The sequence below is a fragment of the Cyprinodon variegatus genome, unplaced genomic scaffold (assembly GCF_000732505.1).
Source record: "Cyprinodon variegatus isolate N-32 unplaced genomic scaffold, C_variegatus-1.0 Scaffold1228, whole genome shotgun sequence".
NCBI classification, from domain to species: Eukaryota; Metazoa; Chordata; class Actinopteri; order Cyprinodontiformes; family Cyprinodontidae; genus Cyprinodon; species Cyprinodon variegatus.
This window is the reverse complement of record NW_015151681.1, coordinates 23288-32112: the sequence shown is the minus strand read 5'-3', so window position 1 is coordinate 32112 and position 8825 is coordinate 23288.

Sequence of the window (8825 nt, the reverse complement as noted above, 5' to 3'; positions counted from 1 at the left end):
ACAGCTGAGGATCATGAGGAATGTTAAGTAGCTGGCTTTAGCGACTTGGACTGTGAGCATAAAACAAAATGGGCTGAACTGCTGGACCTCTATACAAGTTCTGTTCCCAATTTTAGGTGACAAGTTACCCTTGTGGGTAGTGGCAAACTGTGTGTCCAATAACATTTGATGGTGTCCTTACTGTGTTATTATGAAGGTCCAGAAACTAATCTAATTAATAATCTAATTAATGTTTCCACACTAAACTGCGTGTCCATTTAGTGCAGGGTTGCTCGATGTATAGATGTCTCTGCTTCCATACCTGAATCAAATGGCTGAATTACTTCCTTAGTATGCAAACATGTTATCCAGAGTCCTGATGATGACCTGATTATTTAACTTAGATATGTTGAAACAGAGATATGTCTAAAAGGTGCAGAACATCAGACCTCCAGGACTGCAACGGAGGAACTCTGCTTTAATGTTTCTGCTGTTTCCTCAAACCTCTAGTCGGCCTCGACACGTGGCCGCTCACACTAAGCATTGTTCTGCAGGAGGTTTCCTCTCTTTGAAAGGAAGTTACTCCTCTCCACTGTCGCTGCATGCTTGGTGTAACGGACTGCTGCAGATTCAACAGCACATTGTAAGCAAATGTCTACTGTGACCAGAGGAGGAACAAATTCTATAAGTCAGTGAGTTGATGCAGTCTGCAGAAGATCAAAGACTGCTGTAGGTTAACCTTAAATTTACAGACATATACTTATGATACAGTTGAAAATTGTTTTATAAGCATTTTCTATGTATCAAGGTGAAAACAACACATTTTATTGGGGTATTTTTAATAGATAGTAATAGTTTTAATAAATAGAAACTTAATTTTTTGATTTATAAGTTGTATAAAAATTAAATGTAACATCATTGTTATAATTCATGGTAATGTCACGGTTCGGAACAGTGGAACCAGTATTCACGAAAGACAGACAGTCGGATATTTTAAAAGGTTTTATTTTTCAAACAGCGGATCTGCCATAACAGCAAGGATGACTAAGGCAGCAACCCTGCAGGAGGGAAAAACAGGTTAGTGACCACTTTTATCTGATGGAGGATGATTATGAACGTGAGTCACTAACCTGGTTTAATAGTTCAGTCCGTGCCCAAAGAACAAGGTAGATTCCAAACCAGTCGGCTGCCAACAAGATGCGTCGGGCGCCGTCCATAGAGTCCCAGATGCTGCAGTCCCAGAGGACAGAAAACAGGCAGGATACGAGAGACGGCTCGACTAAGGAGGGCAGATAATCCAGAGGGTGAAGCGAAAGCCGGTGTCAAGGACATGGATTCAGAATCAGGAGATCAGAAGTCAGAAGAGGTTCCGAAGGGAAATCCAGGTCAGTTACAGGAAGCAGCTCAAAGTTCAGCAAACAGGCAGAATCCTGAAGGAGTACAAAGACAGGTCAGGCAAACATTTCAGACGGGAATAGGCAGGCTCAGTGGTTGAGAGGGAGAACAGGTCAGGATAAGGTAATCAGAAACACTAAGGTCAAGCTGAATCACTTTCACCACTGGCTCATAACTAATCTGGGCTGATGAATGGAAGTAGGCAGGTAAAAACAGATGAAACTTGAACAGGAGGGCTCAGCGGTGGAGAGGCAGAACAGGTAATCAGAAACACTAAGGTAATGCTAGCAGACTCTCACCACCGTCTCAAGAATAATCTGGCACTGATGACTGGTAGAGAGCTGGTTAAATAAAGGCAGGAGCAGGTGGATCAGGTGAACAGTAATGAGAAACTGGGCGGAGTTAGACAGGTGAATGAAATTAGTAATTAAGCCAGTCATCAGCGCCAAGATCATGACAGTTACAAATTGTGAAACATGTGAAGCAATGATTATTTTTATATTATGCATTTTAAAAAAGTTTGTGGCAAAAAACAAGCTAATTTGATTGTAATATAGAGTAAAATTTGGAATGCTTACCTTAAAATTTACAATTAATTATCAGAGTTGTTTCTGATTTCTCTTTGAAAGAAAATTTTCAAGTGACAAGGACCTAAAGATGTTCATCTTAATTAATGCTTTATTATAGTAGATATCTGAAGAAAACAAAACGTTGGACTTGTTTTTGTGCAATTTTCAAGAAATCTGCACTGATTCATTGACTTGCAGAAAATTCTGTCTAGTCAATAATGGTTTTCCTATCCTAGGAAATGCAAAAATTTCACAGGCTTTAGACAAGATACTTATCATGCATCTCAAGCTAATATCAATGGATATTCAAGACAAAAGTTTGCCTGAGAGAAACTGTTCTTGTCTTAAATATTATTTAGAATTATTTCTGTATGTGCTTTTTAACCATAATAATAGCTGCCTTTTTATATGTTAAGGCTAATGTTTTCCTGAGCAGTTTATCTAATTAGGACAAGATTTGGAAATGAAATATTGGCATACAGACAGAGTGGATCCTTCTTAACCGAGAGCCTTGTCAGTATACATTAGGATTGTCCTCTTTCTAGAATACTGTGTTATCTTGATATGGCTGGAGCCTGTGATGTCTACTCTTTTACAAACATGTGTAATGATGTCATGATGTGGCAAATGTATAAAAATGCTTCTTTAGCTGTTATTCAGGGCTAACTCTCCGATGAAGAAAGTCTGATGGTTAGCACTATCATTGTACCTGGTCTAAGTAAGATAACAATTCTGTTAAATCTGTTCTCATGTTTTGTAGTTATTTCATATATAAACATTATAAAGTGTTATTTAAAATTTGTTTTCCGAACTATCTCTTCTCAGGACAGAATTGGGGAGAGAAAGTCTAAAGATGTAAACACAGAGCTTCCCTTTATATCCCCATCTGGACAAAGTATCCTTGATAATATGAACTTTTAATGCCTTGTTATCGAAGCAGTTTGAATGTAATACTCTTTGTTTCTTTAAAAAAATTTGTTATTTTGAAAAAAATATGCTGAACTTAAAACATTACACACGCAGAGTTAGCAACAGCACATGGGTGGACATAACTGCTTACATATATCATATTGATGTACTCTCTCGGTAAACAACATAGCCAAACTATATTGCCAGCAGTTTAGTTTACAGGCTGCAGAGACAAATTTCCACATTAACATCCCACAAGCTTGATCTTTTTTCTTCGCTTTTGCCAAAGTTCTTTAAATTTCTGTCTTGCCTAAAAGCCTATAGGAGAAAAGTGCTTGAGTCGAACATATTATTCTGCAGCCATGTCTCAGTGAAACACTGAATATTGCATTGCTAATATTTTGAATGGGTCCATGCAGGGTCTTGGACTTTTCCCATAGTTTTTCTAGAAGATCTCACTTCAAATTTCTCCTTGTCTCTCTTCTTTTTGCTCCTGCTTGCATCATTTGCACCTCTTTCTTAACTAATGTTCGAGTTATTTCCAAAAAAAGAAACCTTTATTCACAAAAGGTGGAAATGAAATTTCTTTCAAAGCACATAATCAAAGGAGCAGAACTGCTCCAATGTGCAGCAGCCTCAAGCAGCACAATTTCAGAATATTATTGTATTTCTTCACTAGTTTTACAACAAAAAAAATAGAAATATGTCAACAACATCTACAATTTATGAGCTAGAAGTCTCAATCTTAATATTATGGCTCAAATGTGTTTACCATTATATGCAAGGTTTGCATTTTAGAATTAGCACCACAGTTTCCCAAGGATTTAATCATCTGGGGACTTTGTAAGAAGACATGTAGTAAAAACCATAGGGTATATAAAAACTGAGCCATAAATGTCAACCACGGTTAAAACCCCTTCCAGGGACAGTGAAACATAATGCTTTTAAAGAAATAAATGGAAGAGAGGGGTCATTTACAGGTCAAGTTAAAAAGTTAATTAATTGAAGTGGGTGAGTCATTTTATCTGGAAACATTAATTCCGCACCCTCCACCAACCCAGACTTAAAACTTTCTCTTTATGCAACTGTTTACATAAGCTTTTGTAGAAAGAAATGGGTCACTGAAGAAAACTCTGCTGGCGAAAAAAAGTACTGAATGGTTATGAAATAGACAGAGATGATCAGTATGTTGTCTAATGTATTATTCCACGGTCCTAGCCGCTATCATTTTGCCGCCATCAAGCAAAAGAGCTCACCCAGAGGAGGGCTGAATAAGGATATTTTTGGTACAAACATAACCTGAGAAGAATTTTCCTGCACAAATCAAATTAAATTTTCCCTTCTATTCAGTTTATTTCTATAGCGCCAATTCACAACATGTCATCTCAAGGCACTTTACAGAGACAATACAATCAGATCATACAGTCAGATTCAGTCAAAGTTTTTTTATCTAAGGAAAACCAGCTGATTGCATCGATTCATTGATTCCAAAGCGATCCCTCCCACCAAGTATTCTTGTAGCAACAGTGGAGAGGAAAACTCCCTTTTAACAGGAAGAAACCTCCAGCAGGACCAGGCTCAGTGTGAGCGGCCATCTGCTGAGGTTCAAGGAGACAGAAGCAGACATACAGAAAGATTGCATTTCATTGCATTTCAAATTTAAATGCAATGAAAAATAGACTATAGCAATGTCGATCTACTATAAATGTAGATCTTGCACTGAAGTATGCCAGTAGAAGTGTTAATGTACCAGGATACTCAAATGTGATGCCCACTGTGTGTATAAATAGTGCACTATGTTCACTTTTGATCATGTCAATAGCTTTGCAAGGTGTTTTTCTCTCAGATGTGCTGGATTTTTTATTGAATTTTGATCCATTTAGATAGGTGTAGTTACAATGTGATGTGCATAGAAATTAAAAAGATTAACAACGTAAAGTACATAAATAAAAAAATATGACAAATAACCCATGTGGTTATTGCATGGGTATGTTAATGTCTAGCCTTTTTTATTTGTTGTATGGCTTTGTCCATAAAGTAGAATAATGGCCCTGGCATAAAAACTGTTCTTCACCCTGTCCTTGATTTTATTGTCCTGATGCGCCTGCCAGAGGGCAATTCAAGGAATGACCAGGTCCTTGAGTGGGTTAAGTGTGTTTTCCTAAGGCAGAAGGAACAGTACAGATTCTCTACAGACAGCAGAGGGCAGACTAATGATCTTCCCAGCTGTAGATGTGAATCTTGAAGGTTTTTTTTTATCCAATCATGTGTCTGGCAAATCATAAACACAGACATTTTCCGTTTAAAAGGTGTTTTAATTTAAAAGTATTTGCCAGATTTGAAAAACAAACTAACTAACTGAAGTCTCTTAATTGTTGAAGTTCTCAGCCTCACCATTTCGTCATATTTAGCCCCCGGGCAGCTCACTTTTGGTTTAAGGTAGGGGTCTTAAAGGCGTACCCATTCCATAAAGGGTGCTCTGGCTGCAGATCAGTCCTTTCATCATGCCTGGTCTTAACTTGAAGACTTGATAAGATGAATGGAGTCTGTTGTGCTGCCATTTGGTTGGAATGAAAACTTACAGTCACAGGGCCCTTTGTGGAAGCAGTTAGACCCTTGCTTTGTAAAGTGGTCTTGACCAATAGTTGAATAGAATTTGAAAAATTCTAGTTTTTTTTTTTAAGTCATTGTACCTTGGATATTGTGAAAAAAATATGCTCTTGCTTCTTCCTAGGACTGACATTAAAAAATAAAACCATGAATTAATTAATACACCTGTTTTATCTGTAAATAATACAAAAATAATATAATATTTATGATGCAGGTTAGATAATTTTACTCAATTGGAAATTCTTTCCCAGTCTTACACTGTAAACCTACTTTAAAAGGCCCTAAAACGCTGTAATGCTTCTGAAAAAGAATAAAAGGATTAATAGTGATGCGTATGACTTTTATTGACTGTTAATATAATTAGTCGGTGACTTTACCTATATATTAAACTGAAGAGTTCACTTAATGAATTAGTTAATTAGAAATATGTTCTTCTAAATGCATGTGCTACGCTATGCATATGGTTGCAGGTATGTCTGACTGATTGCAATAAGTGGGGCAGCTGCAACTGCCAATATGCACCGATAAAGCTGCTGATACAGGCTGAAATAGTTTCACTGTCAGCCTTATATAAAACTCCATAAACAAAACATGCATACATCTCAGCTATGGAGGGGACTTAGCTGCGCGCCTGCATGTGTGTCAGCGTGTTCCTGCGCCCGTGTCCGTGATGAAAAATCTGACAAGCCTTGGCAACAGCTCCAGTGGCGTGGCCACAAGTTGCACATGTCATGGTGCAATCTTTACCTGGGTATTAACCAGGTGGTAAACTGCGGCCGTCCAGTGTGAGATTTGTTTCTAGTTTCCTTAACGCTGATTATGTTCATTGATGCTTTTGTTCTGAAATCTTATCTCTCATTGCTCTGAAGTCCGTTCCAGCTCTCCTTCTGGTATAAGTTTCACCTAAAAACACTCAAGCTGTTTGGATTTAAAGTCCCTGGTTTGTGCCTTTTTGGCTTCTCTTCAGTCACTGTAAGATGCATGGACCAAGTTCTCCTTTTCTTCCCTGGGGATCCAGCCTCCTGGATCAGATCTAAGCTTCTCTGGCTACACAGACCCCCTGGAACTCATTCATTTCCGCCTGGCAAAATCACTTATCCCATTAGTTTATTTAACTCATATAGCATCAATTAACACAGGTAATTTCAGGCACTTTACAGAACAAATAGTTTCAAAGCACATCCTCTCACACAAATAATTTCAATCTATTCTGCAATCCTTGAAAAGCATCATATTCAGTTAGATATTTTTGATAAATGATGTAATTTTGAATCCAAAGCACATAAAAATATAAACTGCTGTCACATTTCTTTCCTTAATAAAGTAGTCTTCCTTTACTAACAGAAAAAGCAAAGCTTTCCTTTCTTTGTTTGTTTTTCTACCTGCCTTAAAAAGCTATGGATGGTTCGTCTTTCCAGGAAACCTGAAGCTATGTGTCTCATTGTGAACAGAACTCTTCTCTAACAGCGGGCTGCTTTGACTCCGTCCACGAAGGGACGACTCCCACTGAATCCTGCCCCTCTACCTGCAGCTGCAGCAGGAGAACGTGGGCGCCGAATCTGTTGCCTCAGGAGAGAAGTGCAGCAATTAGAGGCCTCTGTTTCATAAGCCTTTTCACTGGAGCTCTCAGCAACTCTGACCAGCAGTTTTTTTTATATCTACCATTTGTGATGACAGCTAAAAGCACCTGACATTTTCTTTGCAGGCCGTTAATGACATAACCAGGAAACTACTCACCAAATGAGGGAGGGAGGTGTGCCGTGGAGTAAATATGCTGACAAGTGGCGACTCAAACTATCAATAATTCCTTATTCATATAAGCAGAAGGATATGATAGATACACTCCAAAAACTGATCTAAGAATAAAACAATTGCAATGAGATAACAATTGTTTTGTATGTTTTATATGTAAATCATAAAATCTATTGGCAAAAGATCCCACTTACCTGCTCAAATCAATGGAAAATATGCTAGATGTCAGTTTTTGCAATGTATACAATCACTTTCAGATTTACTAGGTAAAACCTGCTTGTTCTTGGCTGGATCCCCGCAAAAAGAGTCCATATAACCGAGTCTTGCAACCTTAGATCTAATTGAACTTGTTTTGAGATTCATATAACAATCAAGATCAATCAAAATGCTTTTTAAAAAATAAGTGCATTAATCTGCCAGTGCAACAAGACAATGCGATTGTTCAGACCGCTTGTTTGAGAATATATATCACGGTTTCAAAAAGTCTTACCAAGTGCAATTGTCTTACTGCACTGGCAGATTATTGCACTTATTTTGAGTAAAATCTTCTCAAATGAATTAATATTCTAACAGAATCTGCTTTTGATTTGTATATCAATCATAAAAAAGATCCAATCTCTTTTGTGTCTAGATCTAAGGTTGTAAGACTTTGTCAGAGTTTGTAGTTATTGTTTTAAAAATGTCCCTTATTTATACCAGAGCTTGGAAATGAAACTTGTTTCTCTCAGAACAATGGAAGAAGTGCAGTTTGACACATTTGAAAGTAATTTTTCAACATACATGTGAGTAAATAATGGAACTGTCGGATGCATTCACCAATAGTTATATAAGGCTCAGATATATTTAAGGAATTTTATTAAAATACACAATTCAGTATTCAATAAATGTGTAACAAGTTGGAAAAGGTTACCATAACAAAGTAAAGCAACATGTGTTGGTTACATTTCAGTGGCGTCTATCAGAAAGACAAAAAAAAATTAAAAAAAGACATTATAATCATGGTTCAGGCTTTCAGTTTTCTGTAGCTTTAAAGGAGTAAAAATGTCAAGAACAAGTTTTTAATGCAAACAGACTATATGTCATCGTAGATATGAGAATAAATATTCTCCCTCCGGGTTCAGTGGAATTAATTTTCTGTTTTCCAGGGAATCAACCGTTTGTTCAGACAAGCTAAACAGGATCTGATGTGTTCATCAGCCTCAGATTAAAGAGAAGGAGGTTCCTGAGGGGCGGGGGCCACCGCAGTCAGACTGTAGTACAACCAGAGGTGTCAAGTAACAAAGTACAAATACTTTGTTACCTTTATTAAGTAGAAATTTTGGCTTCTCTATACTTTACTGAAGTAATTATTTTTAGAAAACTTTTTTACTTTCAACTCGTTGCATTTTTTTTCACAATTATCTCTACTTTCGACGCCTTACATTTTTAAAATAGACTCGCTTTTTTTGTTTCATTTAAGCTCATTTTCATTGTGTTTTTATTTTTGGTATTTAAAAATAATAAAAACCATCAAAATTTTGTTTTTTTTCATCCAAACAATTAATTTCATTGATATTGGACTCTGTATCGCACCAACTTTTTGTTCGCAAAATAAATAGTTTTCAAGAATAT